The sequence below is a fragment of the Pleurodeles waltl genome, chromosome 10, assembly GCF_031143425.1.
Source record: "Pleurodeles waltl isolate 20211129_DDA chromosome 10, aPleWal1.hap1.20221129, whole genome shotgun sequence".
NCBI classification, from domain to species: Eukaryota; Metazoa; Chordata; class Amphibia; order Caudata; family Salamandridae; genus Pleurodeles; species Pleurodeles waltl.
Genome location: NC_090449.1, coordinates 479,888,396 through 479,909,047, shown reverse-complemented (window position 1 = coordinate 479,909,047; position 20,652 = coordinate 479,888,396). Strand labels below are relative to the sequence as shown.

Genomic DNA, 20,652 nt, shown 5'->3' with positions numbered 1-20,652 from the left:
ATAACCAAACATCAAATGCAATAATTTCACAGGATAAACAATTACAGCCGTAAGAACAGATCAACAAGTCCAGGTGGGATAATCCTTGCTTCCGTGTCCTTAATAAAACTGAAAAATTCTTAGCATGAATGCTAGAAAAATAATTATTTTATTTCAGGACCAGAGGCTCCGATTATGCTTGTTCAAAGCTCTCCCACAACAACAGAAGCAATGTCAGCAATAGGCTTATAATAAAATGATTTAAATGTAGATTCCAACGACCAATCGGCTGCCCTTAAAATGTCTTCCAATCTGGAACTCAAGGCAAAGGATTTAGAAGCCATGGCCCGTCTAGTTGAATGGGCACCAAACTTCTATATGTCAAAGCCAGCCTCGCTCAAGAGCCCTCTAACCCATCTTGACAAGGTAACTGATGATACCGGGTGATAAGGCTTTAAAAGCTAAATTAATAATTGTACCCCGATATCAGAACTAAATTCTTCTGTGCTTATCTCATAAACCTTCAAACACTGCACCACAAACAACTTAGGTTGTCCACAAAGCAAGGGTAAGACACCGATTTGGAATTGCATTTAGTGCGGCGAGGTATGGAAAAAGTCACACCTTCAGGGGAAAAAACCCTGCCTGCCAAATCGAAGTCTCTGACATTAGAAACTTGTTTTCAAGATAATAAACACAAAAGCATAGTGAGCTTAGCAGAAAGCTGTTTTATATAAAGAAACCTATTAGCTGGCCTGGATTTCAAGAATCTCAAAACTATATTGAAATCCAAAAGGGTAGAATATCACGGACGAGGGGAATTAGCCAACCTGATGCCCTTCAGAAGCTTGCAAACAATGGGTAACTCCCCCACAGGTTTACCGTTCACTGGTAAATGTCCTGCAGATATAGCTGACCGTTAAGTATTGACCGACCTGTAGGCTAAACCAGACGATGCCAGGGAGGACAAGAAGTTCAAGACCAGATTGCAATCTGCTGAAGAAGGATCTGTGTTCCATGCACTGCACCAAGAACACCGTTGTTTCTAAGCAGACGCATATCTCTTATGGGTGCTGGTAGACCAGGCCCCTAAAATGAAAACACTAGACTCCTTCGAAAGCCCTGGGAGACTCCATCTTTCCCTGAAAGTCGCCACGCTACTAGAGAGAACTGCCCCAATAGGATCAGAGGATGTGGAAGGTCCATTGGATCTAGACAGAGGTTCCACCTGTGTGGAATTAACACTGAATGAGAAGCTCAACTCCAGAGTGACTAGGAACTATGCCTGGGCTCTCCAAAGAGGAGTCTGTAACCGGACGTCTCCGGGCGCCGGTTTCCAGGACATTGTGCGGAACGGACGCGAGCCTGTGACGTCAGACGCCTTCGGCGTCTGGACGACAACCGAAAGAAAAGACGGACCAAAAGAGGACGAAGAGAGAGAGGAGACGGAAGTGGTATCTCGACGTGCGCGGCCGGAGGAGAAGGAGACCGGGACGCCGACGACAGAGAAGAAGGAACCCGCCGAAGGAACCGAGACCCCGAGAGAGAGAGGAGAGCCCCGGGGCTCTCCCGCCCCCGTCGGAGAGAAGCCGGGAGGCTGCCAAAGTGCCGGCCACGTCCCAGGAGGGGCGTGGTCACCTCAGGTACGTTCGTACCGCAGCTGGGGGTTTGCTAGAGGGTGGTTGTTAGGGAAAAGGGGAGCCAAGGGAAAGGAAGGGAGGTCCTGCCGGGAAGGGGAGGCCATATAACAAAGACCCCTAAAATAAAACCTAACCTCACAAAAACCAACCACCAGAGGATTTCTACAAGGAGGAGAAGGTCTGAGAACACCCATAGGGGGGAACCACAAACCAACGGGCAGTTAAACCCTCACTTCCCTTCACTTATACCTACCCCCCCCTCACCGCCCTACTAACCCTATATACTTACCTTATATATATATCCCACTTACCTGTTTTGTTATCCTCCTTTCTATTTCTTTGGAGAGCCGGGCCCCTGACGAAGAGGAGGACCGGAGACCTTCCCAAGCCTGGACCGCGTTACTCACGGACTACCACCAAAACCCTGAAAGAGAAAAACAAGGGGGAACTTTTTTGTTAATTATTTCTGGATTGCAAGTGCGTTATCCGTGTGAACAAAACAAGGGATAAAAAGCCATCCTTAAAACCAAAACACGAATAAAATAACTAAAACCTACCTTCTGCGCCTGTTATCTTATTCCAATATCCCTTTTATGTGCTTCAGGGATAAAGAACCCATTACAGTGGTGCCAGAAGTGGGATATTGGAATAACTACAGGTAACCAAAGACGATGGAGGGCACACCCAGCCTATCGGAGATGATGCAGCAGCTAGCCGCAGGGCAGAGGCATCTGCAAGTAGTATGGGAAGAGCAACAGAAGGAGGCTAAAGTGGAAAGGGAGGCCCTACAAAGCGCTCTGAAAAGTCAGGCCACTATCATGGCCAACAATCAGTTGGTCCATGAGACTGCAATCAAAAACCTCACGGACACTATTGCCGCTACCCGGGTACATCCGAACGTACCCAGTTCGGTCCTGCAGCGATATCAGGAAGGCGAAGACCCGGATGCCTTTTTCACGAATTTCGAGCGGGTTGCTACTTCCGCCACCTGGCCCCCGGATAGGTGGGGCCAATACATCGCCCCGTTATTGACAGGAACTCTCCAAGCGGCTTATCAAGCGGTAAACCCCGGCGGAACGACACCCTATCAGGATATTAAGAAGAGTATCCTGGGGCGGGTGGGGTTTGATACAGAACATTATAGGGTCCGGTTTAGGAAAGCCAAGTGGGGACCCTCCGAGAATCCCCGGGCCCTATATTTTCGAATTAAGGACTTAGGACTCAAATGGCTAGGTCCCATTGGGACCAATAGGGAGGATATCATTGAGGTTGTTCTCCTAGAACAATATCTAGATGCTCTACCTACCAATACCCGTAATTGGATCAAGCAACACCCAAGTCCAGATACTAACACCACTATTGAATTAGCCTGTGCCTTTCACCGCTCCCTTGAGTTAAAAATCCCTCCCGTACGGCCAACACTTAACCCCCTCCGACAGAACCTCGGACCCTCCCCATCCCTAGGGCGAAAACCAACCGAGGATCCGGGAAAATTGCGAGGTCCAGAAAGACCCTATATGCAACAACCACAGTGTTTTAGCTGTGGAGAGTGGGGACATATCGCCCGGGTTTGCCCACTGAAGTCAGAAAAGTCAGAGCCGATGGAAATAGGAGTCACCAGGGGGAGAGTCTTCTATACAGGGGGAAAGGAAACCCGATACAAGAAGAGACTTGTTATCAATGGAAGAACCACAGTAGCGCTCATCGACTCAGGGTGCAGCCAATCTGTAATTCGTGCTGATTTATTGGAAAAAACCCTTTTTGCTTCAGGGCTTACAGTATCCATATGTTGTATTCATGGAGATACAAGAGAATACCCCCTAATCTGGACAACTTTGTCCTGGGATGGAAAAGAAGTCCCCATAAGGATGGGGGTGGTGGAACGATTAGTCGAAGAAGCTATCATAGGAACCGACTTCCCTGACTTTTCGGAACTTCTTGACAGTACAAAAGACTCTGAAAACATGAGCACATGGTGGAAAAGAGCTCCTTTTTCTAGTACACCAATAACACCACCGGTGCTTAAATACCGACCCTCCCGAAAAGAAAAGAGAGAAACCCGAAGAGTCTTTGCCCAAGGAAACATGAGTCCAGATAGGGTAATTACAAAGGTCCTTACTCTTACTGACCTTCCCCCATTCCGTAGTTGTCAAAGGGAAGATCCGAGTTTGATCCATACCTGGAAAAATGCCCGACCCCGGGAACCCCAAGACAAAAGCCCCTCTTTTACCATAATCAGAAACCTGTTGTACCGTGTCACTGGTAATAACCGAGAAGAAAAGAAGCAGCTATTAGTCCCCGAACCTTATAGACCACAAGTCCTACACCTAGCCCATAGCCAGCCGGGGGGGGTCACTATGGCAGGGAAAAAACGGAAGAATATCTGTTGAGGAAGTTTTACTGGCCGGGGGTCTTTTCACAGATTAGGAGGTTTTGTCAGCAATGTCCCAAATGCCAAATGATTGATCCTGGTCCCAAAAGAAGAGCCCCCTTACAACCGTTGCCCATTATAGACATCCCTTTTTCAAGAATAGGAATGGACATTGTAGGTCCTCTCCTACCTTCTTCTAGAGGATACCGTTATATACTGGTATTAGTGGATTATGCCACCAGATACCCAGAAGCCATCCCACTCAGCAGTATTAACTCCAAGAGCATAGCTCATGCAATGATAGGGTTCTTCTCCCGAATAGGCTTTCCCCGAGAAATTTTAACAGACCAAGGTACCCAGTTCATGTCCAACTTGATGTCACAAATATGTCAACTTCTGGGGATCAAACAGTTACGGACAGCGGTTTATCATCCTCAAACGGATGGTTTGGTAGAAAGGTATAACCGCACTCTGAAAACTCTACTAAAGAAATCTATTTCAGAGACAGGTAAGGACTGGGATAGAAAACTCCCCTTAGTGTTATACGCTATCAGGACCCATGAACAAGCTTCCACGGGCCATAGTCCATTTGAATTATTGTTCGGACGACAGCCCAGGACCTTGTTAGATATGGCTGCCGAGTTATGGGAGGAGGAGGACGGAGAAAAATCCCTCTTAGAATATACCCAGGAGTTAAAAACCAACATCCAAAATGTGTGGGAAAATGTAAGGGAGCATATGGAAAAGGCTCAAGAAAAGCAGAAAAGATATTACGACAGGAATACCCAATTAAGGACCTTTACCATAGGTGATAAGGTGTTAGTGCTTCTCCCTAGCTCAGACAACAAGTTGCTGGCAAAGTGGCAGGGACCTTATAAAGTGATAGGGGTAATAACCCCCGTGACCTATAAGATCCAGCTCACAGATAGTTCCAACCGGTCCCAGATCTTTCATGTCAATCTATTGAAAAAGTGGGAAGAGCCACAGGGAGAACCAACCAGGGGATGCCTAGTTAACACCGTTAAGGAGTTGGAGATAGGGTGGTGTCCCACTGAGCATCCTAGCGGAAACGAGGTGCCTCCCATAAATAGCGAAATCTCGATCCAACAGAGTGAGCAATTAAATCAGCTCCTCCATGTTCATGCCCATGTGTTCTCCTCGATACCAGGCAAGACCAAGCTGGTGCATCATCAAATCATAACCCCACCTGGCAAGGTCATACGCTTACGGCCATATCGTATCCCAGAAGCTAGAAAGATCCTGGTAGAAAACGAAATAGAAAAGATGTTAGACCTAGGCGTTATAGAGCCTTCCCAGAGTCCCTGGTGTTCCCCGGTGGTATTAGTGCCAAAGCCAGATGGGTCCATACGTTTCTGTATTGACTTTAGACAAGTCAATTCTATATCCCAGTTTGATACCTATCCCCTTCCAAGGGTAGACGAACTCTTAGAGAAGTTGGGAAAAGCTAGGTACATGTCTACACTCGACTTGACCAAAGGCTATTGGCAGATTCCTTTGACGCCAGAAGATAAAGAGAAAACGGCCTTCTCTACCCCCTCTGGGTTATACCATTTTAAGGTTCTCCCTTTCGGGTTACATGGGGCACCCGCCACCTTCCAACGTCTCATCGACACCATTCTACGACCTCATACCAGATACGCTGCCGCGTATCTGGATGATATCGTTATCCACAGCGAGACTTGGGAGGACCACTTGACACATTTAACCAAAATCTTTACAGCGTTACGAGGGGCTGGGTTAACAGCCAATGCCTCCAAAAGCCGGTTGGCGTTCAATGAGATCTCTTATCTAGGATATCATATAGGGAAAGGTATACTTAGACCACAAATGAGTAAAGTTGAAGCCATCCTACGGATAGAGGCACCCACAACGAAAAAGGAGGTCCGCTCATTCTTAGGCTTAGTAGGCTACTACCGAAGATTTATACCCCATTATTCCACCGTGGCCGCTCCCCTAACCGATCTCCTGAGGAAAGGAAAAAAAAAAAATATCACGAATTTAAACCCCGTACAATCCCATAGTTACCGTACCCTCCAAAGATACCTCACTACCCAACCGATTTTAAAATGTCCTGACTTCACTGTCCCCTTTCACCTCCAAACGGATGCCTCAGACGTGGGTCTGGGGGCCGTGCTTTTTCAGAAAGATGGGAAAGGTATTAGTCACCCCGTGGTCTTTATTAGCCGTAAACTGTTTCCCAGGGAGCAAAACTATCCCATTATTGAGCGAGAATGTCTCGCCATCAAGTGGGCACTTGAGAGCCTCCAATATTACCTCCTGGGAAGATCCTTTCTATTATATACGGACCACGCTCCCCTCACCTGGCTATCGAGGTATAAAGATACTAACAGTCGCATATTGAGATGGTTTATGGAGCTTCAACCTTTCTCCTTCCAGGTTTGCCATCTCCCTGGTGATCTTATGGGACAGGCTGACTATTTATCCCGGTTCCCGGGACCTTTGGGTCTCGAACAGCCCCATTCAAGGGAGGGGATGTGTAACCGGACGTCTCCGGACGCCGGTTTCCAGGACATTGTGCGGAACGGACGCGAGCCTGTGACGTCAGACGCCTTCGGCGTCTGGACGACAACCGAAAGAAAAGACGGACCAAAAGAGGACGAAGAGAGAGAGGAGACGGAAGTGGTATCTCGACGTGCGCGGCCGGAGGAGAAGGAGACCGGGACGCCGACGACAGAGAAGAAGGAACCCGCCGAAGGAACCGAGACCCCGAGAGAGAGAGGAGAGCCCCGGGGCTCTCCCGCCCCCGTCGGAGAGAAGCCGGGAGGCTGCCAAAGTGCCGGCCACGTCCCAGGAGGGGCGTGGTCACCTCAGGTACGTTCGTACCGCAGCTGGGGGTTTGCTAGAGGGTGGTTGTTAGGGAAAAGGGGAGCCAAGGGAAAGGAAGGGAGGTCCTGCCGGGAAGGGGAGGCCATATAACAAAGACCCCTAAAATAAAACCTAACCTCACAAAAACCAACCACCAGAGGATTTCTACAAGGAGGAGAAGGTCTGAGAACACCCATAGGGGGGAACCACAAACCAACGGGCAGTTAAACCCTCACTTCCCTTCACTTATACCTACCCCCCCCTCACCGCCCTACTAACCCTATATACTTACCTTATATATATATCCCACTTACCTGTTTTGTTATCCTCCTTTCTATTTCTTTGGAGAGCCGGGCCCCTGACGAAGAGGAGGACCGGAGACCTTCCCAAGGCTGGACCGCGTTACTCACGGACTACCACCAAAACCCTGAAAGAGAAAAACAAGGGGGAACTTTTTTGTTAATTATTTCTGGATTGCAAGTGCGTTATCCGTGTGAACAAAACAAGGGATAAAAAGCCATCCTTAAAACCAAAACACGAATAAAATAACTAAAACCTACCTTCTGCGCCTGTTATCTTATTCCAATATCCCTTTTATGTGCTTCAGGGATAAAGAACCCATTACAGTGGTGCCAGAAGTGGGATATTGGAATAACTACAGGTAACCAAAGACGATGGAGGGCACACCCAGCCTATCGGAGATGATGCAGCAGCTAGCCGCAGGGCAGAGGCATCTGCAAGTAGTATGGGAAGAGCAACAGAAGGAGGCTAAAGTGGAAAGGGAGGCCCTACAAAGCGCTCTGAAAAGTCAGGCCACTATCATGGCCAACAATCAGTTGGTCCATGAGACTGCAATCAAAAACCTCACGGACACTATTGCCGCTACCCGGGTACATCCGAACGTACCCAGTTCGGTCCTGCAGCGATATCAGGAAGGCGAAGACCCGGATGCCTTTTTCACGAATTTCGAGCGGGTTGCTACTTCCGCCACCTGGCCCCCGGATAGGTGGGGCCAATACATCGCCCCGTTATTGACAGGAACTCTCCAAGCGGCTTATCAAGCGGTAAACCCCGGCGGAACGACACCCTATCAGGATATTAAGAAGAGTATCCTGGGGCGGGTGGGGTTTGATACAGAACATTATAGGGTCCGGTTTAGGAAAGCCAAGTGGGGACCCTCCGAGAATCCCCGGGCCCTATATTTTCGAATTAAGGACTTAGGACTCAAATGGCTAGGTCCCATTGGGACCAATAGGGAGGATATCATTGAGGTTGTTCTCCTAGAACAATATCTAGATGCTCTACCTACCAATACCCGTAATTGGATCAAGCAACACCCAAGTCCAGATACTAACACCACTATTGAATTAGCCTGTGCCTTTCACCGCTCCCTTGAGTTAAAAATCCCTCCCGTACGGCCAACACTTAACCCCCTCCGACAGAACCTCGGACCCTCCCCATCCCTAGGGCGAAAACCAACCGAGGATCCGGGAAAATTACGAGGTCCAGAAAGACCCTATATGCAACAACCACAGTGTTTTAGCTGTGGAGAGTGGGGACATATCGCCCGGGTTTGCCCACTGAAGTCAGAAAAGTCAGAGCCGATGGAAATAGGAGTCACCAGGGGGAGAGTCTTCTATACAGGGGGAAAGGAAACCCGATACAAGAAGAGACTTGTTATCAATGGAAGAACCACAGTAGCGCTCATCGACTCAGGGTGCAGCCAATCTGTAATTCGTGCTGATTTATTGGAAAAAACCCTTTTTGCTTCAGGGCTTACAGTATCCATATGTTGTATTCATGGAGATACAAGAGAATACCCCCTAATCTGGACAACTTTGTCCTGGGATGGAAAAGAAGTCCCCATAAGGATGGGGGTGGTGGAACGATTAGTCGAAGAAGCTATCATAGGAACCGACTTCCCTGACTTTTCGGAACTTCTTGACAGTACAAAAGACTCTGAAAACATGAGCACATGGTGGAAAAGAGCTCCTTTTTCTAGTACACCAATAACACCACCGGTGCTTAAATACCGACCCTCCCGAAAAGAAAAGAGAGAAACCCGAAGAGTCTTTGCCCAAGGAAACATGAGTCCAGATAGGGTAATTACAAAGGTCCTTACTCTTACTGACCTTCCCCCATTCCGTAGTTGTCAAAGGGAAGATCCGAGTTTGATCCATACCTGGAAAAATGCCCGACCCCGGGAACCCCAAGACAAAAGCCCCTCTTTTACCATAATCAGAAACCTGTTGTACCGTGTCACTGGTAATAACCGAGAAGAAAAGAAGCAGCTATTAGTCCCCGAACCTTATAGACCACAAGTCCTACACCTAGCCCATAGCCAGCCGGGGGGGGTCACTATGGCAGGGAAAAAACGGAAGAATATCTGTTGAGGAAGTTTTACTGGCCGGGGGTCTTTTCACAGATTAGGAGGTTTTGTCAGCAATGTCCCAAATGCCAAATGATTGATCCTGGTCCCAAAAGAAGAGCCCCCTTACAACCGTTGCCCATTATAGACATCCCTTTTTCAAGAATAGGAATGGACATTGTAGGTCCTCTCCTACCTTCTTCTAGAGGATACCGTTATATACTGGTATTAGTGGATTATGCCACCAGATACCCAGAAGCCATCCCACTCAGCAGTATTAACTCCAAGAGCATAGCTCATGCAATGATAGGGTTCTTCTCCCGAATAGGCTTTCCCCGAGAAATTTTAACAGACCAAGGTACCCAGTTCATGTCCAACTTGATGTCACAAATATGTCAACTTCTGGGGATCAAACAGTTACGGACAGCGGTTTATCATCCTCAAACGGATGGTTTGGTAGAAAGGTATAACCGCACTCTGAAAACTCTACTAAAGAAATCTATTTCAGAGACAGGTAAGGACTGGGATAGAAAACTCCCCTTAGTGTTATACGCTATCAGGACCCATGAACAAGCTTCCACGGGCCATAGTCCATTTGAATTATTGTTCGGACGACAGCCCAGGACCTTGTTAGATATGGCTGCCGAGTTATGGGAGGAGGAGGACGGAGAAAAATCCCTCTTAGAATATACCCAGGAGTTAAAAACCAACATCCAAAATGTGTGGGAAAATGTAAGGGAGCATATGGAAAAGGCTCAAGAAAAGCAGAAAAGATATTACGACAGGAATACCCAATTAAGGACCTTTACCATAGGTGATAAGGTGTTAGTGCTTCTCCCTAGCTCAGACAACAAGTTGCTGGCAAAGTGGCAGGGACCTTATAAAGTGATAGGGGTAATAACCCCCGTGACCTATAAGATCCAGCTCACAGATAGTTCCAACCGGTCCCAGATCTTTCATGTCAATCTATTGAAAAAGTGGGAAGAGCCACAGGGAGAACCAACCAGGGGATGCCTAGTTAACACCGTTAAGGAGTTGGAGATAGGGTGGTGTCCCACTGAGCATCCTAGCGGAAACGAGGTGCCTCCCATAAATAGCGAAATCTCGATCCAACAGAGTGAGCAATTAAATCAGCTCCTCCATGTTCATGCCCATGTGTTCTCCTCGATACCAGGCAAGACCAAGCTGGTGCATCATCAAATCATAACCCCACCTGGCAAGGTCATACGCTTACGGCCATATCGTATCCCAGAAGCTAGAAAGATCCTGGTAGAAAACGAAATAGAAAAGATGTTAGACCTAGGCGTTATAGAGCCTTCCCAGAGTCCCTGGTGTTCCCCGGTGGTATTAGTGCCAAAGCCAGATGGGTCCATACGTTTCTGTATTGACTTTAGACAAGTCAATTCTATATCCCAGTTTGATACCTATCCCCTTCCAAGGGTAGACGAACTCTTAGAGAAGTTGGGAAAAGCTAGGTACATGTCTACACTCGACTTGACCAAAGGCTATTGGCAGATTCCTTTGACGCCAGAAGATAAAGAGAAAACGGCCTTCTCTACCCCCTCTGGGTTATACCATTTTAAGGTTCTCCCTTTCGGGTTACATGGGGCACCCGCCACCTTCCAACGTCTCATCGACACCATTCTACGACCTCATACCAGATACGCTGCCGCGTATCTGGATGATATCGTTATCCACAGCGAGACTTGGGAGGACCACTTGACACATTTAACCAAAATCTTTACAGCGTTACGAGGGGCTGGGTTAACAGCCAATGCCTCCAAAAGCCGGTTGGCGTTCAATGAGATCTCTTATCTAGGATATCATATAGGGAAAGGTATACTTAGACCACAAATGAGTAAAGTTGAAGCCATCCTACGGATAGAGGCACCCACAACGAAAAAGGAGGTCCGCTCATTCTTAGGCTTAGTAGGCTACTACCGAAGATTTATACCCCATTATTCCACCGTGGCCGCTCCCCTAACCGATCTCCTGAGGAAAGGAAAAAAAAAAAATATCACGAATTTAAACCCCGTACAATCCCATAGTTACCGTACCCTCCAAAGATACCTCACTACCCAACCGATTTTAAAATGTCCTGACTTCACTGTCCCCTTTCACCTCCAAACGGATGCCTCAGACGTGGGTCTGGGGGCCGTGCTTTTTCAGAAAGATGGGAAAGGTATTAGTCACCCCGTGGTCTTTATTAGCCGTAAACTGTTTCCCAGGGAGCAAAACTATCCCATTATTGAGCGAGAATGTCTCGCCATCAAGTGGGCACTTGAGAGCCTCCAATATTACCTCCTGGGAAGATCCTTTCTATTATATACGGACCACGCTCCCCTCACCTGGCTATCGAGGTATAAAGATACTAACAGTCGCATATTGAGATGGTTTATGGAGCTTCAACCTTTCTCCTTCCAGGTTTGCCATCTCCCTGGTGATCTTATGGGACAGGCTGACTATTTATCCCGGTTCCCGGGACCTTTGGGTCTCGAACAGCCCCATTCAAGGGAGGGGATGTGTAACCGGACGTCTCCGGACGCCGGTTTCCAGGACATTGTGCGGAACGGACGCGAGCCTGTGACGTCAGACGCCTTCGGCGTCTGGACGACAACCGAAAGAAAAGACGGACCAAAAGAGGACGAAGAGAGAGAGGAGACGGAAGTGGTATCTCGACGTGCGCGGCCGGAGGAGAAGGAGACCGGGACGCCGACGACAGAGAAGAAGGAACCCGCCGAAGGAACCGAGACCCCGAGAGAGAGAGGAGAGCCCCGGGGCTCTCCCGCCCCCGTCGGAGAGAAGCCGGGAGGCTGCCAAAGTGCCGGCCACGTCCCAGGAGGGGCGTGGTCACCTCAGGTACGTTCGTACCGCAGCTGGGGGTTTGCTAGAGGGTGGTTGTTAGGGAAAAGGGGAGCCAAGGGAAAGGAAGGGAGGTCCTGCCGGGAAGGGGAGGCCATATAACAAAGACCCCTAAAATAAAACCTAACCTCACAAAAACCAACCACCAGAGGATTTCTACAAGGAGGAGAAGGTCTGAGAACACCCATAGGGGGGAACCACAAACCAACGGGCAGTTAAACCCTCACTTCCCTTCACTTATACCTACCCCCCCCTCACCGCCCTACTAACCCTATATACTTACCTTATATATATATCCCACTTACCTGTTTTGTTATCCTCCTTTCTATTTCTTTGGAGAGCCGGGCCCCTGACGAAGAGGAGGACCGGAGACCTTCCCAAGGCTGGACCGCGTTACTCACGGACTACCACCAAAACCCTGAAAGAGAAAAACAAGGGGGAACTTTTTTGTTAATTATTTCTGGATTGCAAGTGCGTTATCCGTGTGAACAAAACAAGGGATAAAAAGCCATCCTTAAAACCAAAACACGAATAAAATAACTAAAACCTACCTTCTGCGCCTGTTATCTTATTCCAATATCCCTTTTATGTGCTTCAGGGATAAAGAACCCATTACAGAGTCAAAAGAACGAGATCCACCTGCTAACGGCGGACCTGAGCCAAAACCCTGGAGATCATCAAAAAAGGGGGAAAGACATCCGGAGACCACTCCTGTAGAAAGGCTTTGGTTGCTAGAGCTTCTGAGTCCGGCCTCCAACTGAAAAACATCTTCAGATGTCAATTGAGGTGGGAGGCAAGGAAATCTATGGACAGGGAGTCCCACAGAGACTGGAAAGCTCGAAAAACCTTCGGATGAAGTCTCCATCACTGTAGTCCCGAAGATGGCGTGCGTGATTGCCAATCTGCCACCGAATTGTTGCACCCTGGCGGATACTTAGCCACCACTGAGATCCGGTGTTGCAGATAAAAATGCCAAAAATCCTTGGCAATCTCCGCCAGAATGCAGGACTTTGTTCCGCCCAACTTGTTGACCTATCTCACTGCTGAGATATTGTCTATTCGAAGAAGAATACAACAATCCGTCTTAAGAGGGGATAGACTCCTGATCGAAAACAAGCCTGTAAGGAGCTCCAGACAATTGATGTGAAGGTCCAACTCTGCTTTGGACCAACTACCCCCTGTGGACACTGTGCCACATCGAGCTCCTCACCCCCAAAGGCTGGCATCAGACTCTATAACAAACTCCAAAACTTGACCTGCTGTTCCAGCCCTCCGTATGGGCCAACCACCAGTGCATCTCTGACTGAGCCTCCTCCGAGAGGGGAACCTGATCCACATAACTGAGGCCCTTCTCAAGATGAGAAATCTTCAAACGCTGCAGAGCCCTCTATAAAAGGGGACCTGGGAAAATTTCCTGATTAGAGGAAGAAAGTAGGCCCACTATGCGGGCAACCGCCCTCAATAATACAGTCTGTCTGGACAATAGTAACCTCAAATTCCTCTTGATTACATGAATCTTTTGAAGTGGAAGCAACAACTGAGCTATGGTAGAGTCATCCAGACACCCCAAGGAATCCATTTGTTGGGACGGTATTAAGACTGACTGATGACCACTGACAATGAACCCCAGATTCTGAAGGAGGGAAATGGACCACTCCAGATGGGAGAGGACAAGGCGGGAGCACTGATAAGGATGATGTTGAGGGAAATTATCAGACAAACACCCCCTGCTCGGAGATATTCCGCTACTGGCATCATAAAATTTGTGCAGCACCAAGGTGCTGATGACAGGCTGAATGGAAAGACTTTGTACTTGTAACAAAGCACCTCCCAAAGGAACTGAAGAAACTGACGATGGGGAGAAAAAATTGGGATGGTCAAGTAGGCATACTTTAAGTCTAAACTAACCATCCAGAAGTAGCCTTTCAAACCTGTCTCAGGCCTGCCACCACAGGGTCTGCAAGCGCAGTTTAGTGCCACAGGGACCTGGCATCTAAATTTACTTGCCAGGCCTGGAACTCCCCTTTTACTACATATATGTCACCCCTATTGTAGGCCCTAGCTAGGTCTATCAGGGTGCTGTGTTTGTAAAAGGTAGGACATATGTCTTTATGTACTACATGTCCTAGTAGTGACAAACAGCCTATTTAGTTTCTCACTACTGTGAGCGCTGCTCCTCTCATAGGTTTGCATTTGAAATGTCCTAACATATTTCCAAGTGGTATTGCCTGATCTATGAGGGGTGGTGTAGGCATGTTTGATATGGTTGGAATAGTAATGAGAAATGCTGCTTACTGGGGTAGTTGGATTTTTAATTACCATAGTAGAAATGAAACTTTTAGAAAGTGGGCATTTCTCTGTGCTTATGACTGGTGTTTTGCAGCTTGACTCCAATCCACGTCTGGGGCAGAGTGACAGCTGGGTTTTGTGCATACTTTTCAGAGAGCCTGTACACAGGGAGGGTGGAGGTGTAACAAGAGAGCATCTACATACTGAATGGTCTTCCTGGGCTGGGAGAGGCAGAGGCAGGGCACACATGCATCTGTAAAGGCTGTGCCCTGGCCTTACACAAACAGCTTGTTTGCCCCCAACTGATGTCTGGAGCCAGTGCTGGAGGAGAAAGGGGACATTACTGGAACCGGTTAGTGCTGGTTGGAACCCCCCTTCCCATTTTGTGGAAGCTGCGCAAAATTAGTGTAAGTACAGAGGGCTGTCCCCAACAGTGGTAGACACTAATGGACTGGACACCAGATGCTGCTGGCAGGACTCGTTAGGAATGGCCTTGGGACTGCTCTGCTGTTGTGCTGATCTATGACCTGCTAGGTCACCAAGAGGGACTGGCACTGTTTTTGAACCCTTGTGCTGGCCTTTTTGTTTTGGCCTTGCAGCCCTGTGCCCCCCTTGCTGTCTCCAGGTGCAGGGTGGTGTGCCCCCTTCTCTCCTGTTTTCACATTCATAAATGCGAGGGAAGTTCTGTGCTCGTCAGATCAGGAGCGTGGAGGAGCGCTCCATTCTTTCACTGCAGCATGTGAAGAGCACTGGGTGTGTGAACCTGAAGCATTACGTGAAGAGCGCTTTGATTGCTTGTTTCCCAGGGTGTGAGGAGCACTGTTGTGGCTCTGGGGGCAGAGTGGAGTGCGAGTAGAGCGTTCCTTGCGCCCCAGTCCCAGCACGTGAGGAGCACTTTGGGCCATATTTATACTTTTTGACGCAAAGCTGCCTAGGAGCCACACAGCACTAAGGACACACACATGCTGCATACGTCAGGGTCCCTCACATGCCTGGCTAACAAGGCAACATCACTAATGTCATACTGCTCAGACAACAACATTGAGCAGGGGACACATGCAACTGGTCACTGAAACACACCTGCACAGTCAGAGGACCAAATAGGACATTGATACGATAAACAGGGCAATCCAATTAAACACACATTACCCAACATCAGCTGGAAACATCAACAATGTCTACATCCATATCACATCGTAACATTGCCATGCATAGGATATGCCACATAACAATTACAATTAGCTCAATGTGAACAAACAGATTTTGGGGCAGGTCCTGAGAGGCAAGTGTGCTGCCAGGGCAATCACAACACCCACAGCCAGTGAAAGGTCTCACCATAAGAATAGATATACACGGAGGGTCGAGTAGTACAAAAAGATGGCTATTCCCTAATTGGTACAAAGCAACACCTAGAGGCGATTAGGCAGACAAGTCTGATAACTCTATATCATACATGTGACACACAGGTGGGCCATAGGCCTATAACAATGCCCATATGAAGGACAGCAGATACCAATACCAAACAAGATCACAAAGTAAAGTCATCAAAAGGCTTGCATGTTACGTCAAAATTGTCACAACACAGACACACTAATTGCACCCTGTTTCATTGCAGAGGAACATGGATCTCCTGCTGATATGCCTGTCCCTGATTTCTCTGATGACATGGATGACGAGCCCATAAACATTCCCCAGGAGACCATCCAAAAGGTCCTTGAAACCCTCCAGACCCCACCTTCAGTCACAAGGAGGAGCACAGAACAAGTAGCCATCACAGAAGAACCACCCACCACCCCAATTGTAAGACCTGCCAGCTCCAATACAGCTGAGGACTCTGACGACACTGGCACCAGCTTTGAAAGAACTGTAGTTGGTGTACAGCGGGAGCTGGCCAAGGAGGTGCGGGTGGGGATGCAAAATATGGCAGCCAGCCTTGAGGGGGTGTGCTCGTGCATGTTGTCATCTGCAGATCAGGCAGCAGCTATGCAAGCCCTAACATCCATACTGCAAGGACTACAAGAAAGTATAAAGGAATTCACCACTGCAGTAAGGGAGTTGCCACAACACCTCGCACCCCAAACTTTCCACTGCATGCACGAATGCAATCATGACTCCCTCAGGGCTGACCTGGCTGCCTACCATCGTGATGTGGCTGCTATTCTCAAAAACCAGCAGGCCCTCCTTGCAGCAGTACTGCCCTTAAGAACTTCACAGGGAGCAGCCCCCGGGATGTCTGACTCCACGTCTTCTAACACTGAGGTGTGTGTTGTCCCTTCACAACCAACAACAACAAGGACAAAGCAGGCAACACACACATCAGAAGAAGAAGACATGGAACAGATCACATTCACACGGAAGAGAACCCGGAAGCACTAGTCCTTGCACCATGGCCTACTTTGACCAAGGTCCTACGTTTTGTCAAATGCCAGTCTCACTACAACTATACTCAAAGACTGTTCTGCTAACCACTGTATGACTTGTCAGCATTGCCAGTGAATGTCTCTCTCCTACTATTCGGCAAATCCTGTCCCTCTGCTCTGTCTGTTACATCACCCCAGCATGTCAGGAGCATCATCCACACCCCTTCTGTAGGATCAACATGTAAGAATGCACCAGAACGGACTCAGCAAACATGGACAATGTACATTTTGCACTACAGCACCTATCAATAAATTGCACTTGCACACCTTATATGTCTCTGTGTAATTTGACACATCAACTGTGCAGTAGGTAACTCTAAAGTGCCTGTGTGACAACCATGTAGCTTGTCAATACAACTGTCCTGACATCATGTAGTCTGATACATCTGTGCAGTGGCCAGGATTGCATCATAGCCTGACCATCCTGACGAGAATAACTGATGAAGGGACAAACCACACACAATTATGCTGCATTGGACAGAATAATGTTCCATCTATAGCAATCCAAGTCAACTAATGGTGGCTGAGAAATGTAGGCACCATGCAATACTAAAAAATGAATTTATGCAGCATAATCTAAGCAAACACAACTAAACACTGCATCAATCACCCTTTCTGAGTATACTTCCATGAAGGGAAGTCATGCTGAATTTGTACACACATGATCTATGTCAGCAATGAAGACAACAAGACAGTTAACAACACCTCATCTACAAAGATGTCCCTGAACATCACACTGCAGTCCGACCTAATAAATTACCCACAATACCAAGTCTGGAAGCACACTTTGTGATGTAGAATACCTACTCATCAACACAAATCCTTGGTGATCGTTGTAAACTACTAATGGTGGGTCTACCAAATGGTGGATACTTACCAAGTTAGCACAGGGGTAGCTGCCATGTTAAACCTCCATTTTCTGTGGTGGGTAGCATAGGACACAAATGTCATAGAAAAACACTCACCTACACTGATGTCAAGCCCATGATCAAGCAGCAGTTAACGCATAATGCAAAGGGTTAACTATATGTTTATTCCTATGTATTCACACCAGAGGCAACTAAGGGAAAAGTCATACCTACACTAATCTAACCTGACTACTCCTAACCCACAACTGTCCCTAACTAACCTAAGCTAAACTTACTCTACACATATAACGAATCGATCTAAACATCAACCCCCCACCCACCATTATGAGACAGGACACATGCAGGACAACACATACTAACCTACACACATACTATACTATCCTAAACAATCATATATTTTTTTGTATATATATATTTTTTATTTTTATTTTTATAAACAGACAGGAATCCCAACATTGACCCCCACCCACCCACCCAAAAATGAAAAATAGAAAGAATAAGGACCCCCCACCCTCCTCCCTAACACTAACTAAGCTAACAACCTACACTAACCTAACACTAATCCCCAAAACCCAACTATCATTACAAAAAGGAAAGAGGAGAGAGGGGAGGGATAAATTTAAAACAAGCAATAAAGTCCTAAAGGTTGGCCCTCAGTAGGGTCCCCCTGATGGACCGAACCCTTTTCTTAATGTAGGCCACATCCTGGCTTAGCTTGTCCACCTTGGTAATAAACTTGTCCATTTTCCTGTTTAATGCCAGGAATGCCGCAGGGTCAATAGGAGGGGCTGCTGCAGTCTGTGTGCTGGCAGAGGTGCACGGTGTTGGAGTTGTTGTTTGCCCACTGGACTGTCCTGCAGCTCGGAAATTGCTGGGTCCAGGTCGTGCTGCAGAGGCAGGGTCAACTGTCCCCGCCGTTGCTGGGGCCACTTGGGGAGAACTGGTGGATGTGGTGGTGGTGGCTGTTGTGGGCAATGTTGGGCCACCCTGTGGTGAGGCCCACCATGCTCCGGAGGCCCGATCCGCTTTGTATTTTCGGGCCATCCTTCTGAACCCCGACTGCACCTGCAAGATGTGCCGGTATCTCATTGCACGCCTTTCGAACTGATGTCTCTGTGCGGCACTCATGTTTGCAGCTGTGAAGAGAAAGGGCAACTATTTACCATAGGAAATGCATTGGGTGGAATAGCACAATGGGTCAATTGCACATTAATTGTACTGTATTTGTTAAAGCGATTTTCACAACATAGATCATTGAAAGTCTCAGAGGAAGTACATGGGAAGCCTGTATACCAAAGGGCATCTCACACCTAGCATATACATGTCTCTACATGATGGGTGACATCAGCCTAAACTTCTCATCCAAATAATGGGTAATGCAGCTGACATTATGGCTGAACCTCTTCCGCCTACTGACTTCACTACATATGTCACTCTATGTGATAACAATCACAACCCTCAATATATGCCATTTGTAATTGTTTTTTACTAATATAGAACTCATGTGCCATAACCGAATGTGTACACTAGGTTCAAAACAAAGTTGCCAAAGGTCACAAGTATATGTAACATACTGGTTGCTACAGTCCTAGGTACCCTATTCCCAAACACATGGCAGTCTTTGAGGGTGGGGTGGGAAGAACAACCAACAATCCCATATTCAATGCACACCCAGGAGTGTATAGAAATCTCAACAAGTATTTGCCTCCACACACAACACCAATGAAGGGCTAGCAAGAAATTGGAGTCAGCCAAACCTTGTCCTATCCAAGGTCCACACATGTCAAAATGTACTGACTTAGGCCAATATCACATACTACCAGCGAGGCATATTTTACCACACACACAGAGGAGCAAGAACACCCATGATCATGAGTAGAATGAACACCTAGGCCATTGCACTCTAGTCCCACACACTTCTAGTTCAACTTGTGATAGTACATGCCCCCGGAAGATCCAACCTACAGTGTACTCAGTCCATCCTCAACTAGGGAACCTGCATATTTAAGACAAGCCTTTTGCAGAAGCTATCTGGGATAATGTCAGTCTGAAATGCAGACTCAGTCCAAGCCAAGTCCCAGAGCAACTCTTACATTAACCAGTGTATTCCACATGACTCATCCCATTCCCCATAGCGGGCCGACTGGTATGGCCTACAGACCCTAAATCTGAGAGATGGATAAGCATAGGTCTACTGAAACTGAAGTGATAATTGAAATCCCACTAATGGAACAATACTAATGAATGGGCAGCGCATCAAACCTTGAATTCTGTTGAACACACAGGAGTCCATCATGCATCACTAGCAAACAATAAAAATAGCACACATGCAACACTCACTGTAGGTGTCGGGGTCCTCAAAATGAGCCACCTCTCCCATGGTGTACGGTGCAGGTCCACCTGTAAAGCATGGAAGGAAGAATATACTCAGACTCCGTGCACTGACAAACAATTGCAATTACAAAGACAATGTGAGAATATGACATGCGTAATGAAACACTTTCACACATGCTCATACTGCATGGAATAATTCTTGATCAACATTTACATTGGATGAGTCTCCTGCTACAGTTACACACCCTACTACACACATGCAGTGGCCAGGACAGTCATGTAGTGTCAAAGAAGCACCTCCATTAGTATGCCCCAACAATATCGGGGTGCATTCATCTCATCATGTGCATCCCAGAGAGACATCCAAAAGCTGGTTACTTGAGGACTGCATGACCCCTCAAACTCAAACAGCCTATGTGGTCATTTTCAACACACACCAACCAGACACACATGTGACATATGTGTGGACAACATAGCTAACTTCAATTGACGTGAAGGCAGCACTCATTTATAGCATCATATTGGGTTTACAAATTTCAGTCTAGCTATGGCGTCTACATATGTAGGTATGATGCAACATCCATTTTTCACTGGCTATTGTGACCTGTAGAGTTCAAATAGAGGCATTAACGTGTCGCTTGTCTGACACAAAGGCAACACTACATTACATACA

The 20,652-nt window shown here is 47.5% G+C and overlaps 1 long non-coding RNA gene across 1 annotated transcript in view; it reads right to left on the bottom strand.

Moving 5' to 3' along the window:
• Positions 1 to 1,930: 1,930 nt before the first annotated feature.
• Positions 1,931 to 20,652, bottom strand: part of LOC138261636 (uncharacterized) — a 57,116-nt gene continuing 38,394 nt past the window's right edge. Inside the window, exons 2-4 of the long non-coding RNA XR_011199130.1 lie at positions 12,373 to 12,485; positions 7,152 to 7,264; positions 1,931 to 2,043 (exon numbers count right to left, since the gene is read on the bottom strand). This is a non-coding gene — a long non-coding RNA (uncharacterized lncRNA). The remainder of the gene's footprint in view (positions 2,044 to 7,151; positions 7,265 to 12,372; positions 12,486 to 20,652) is intronic.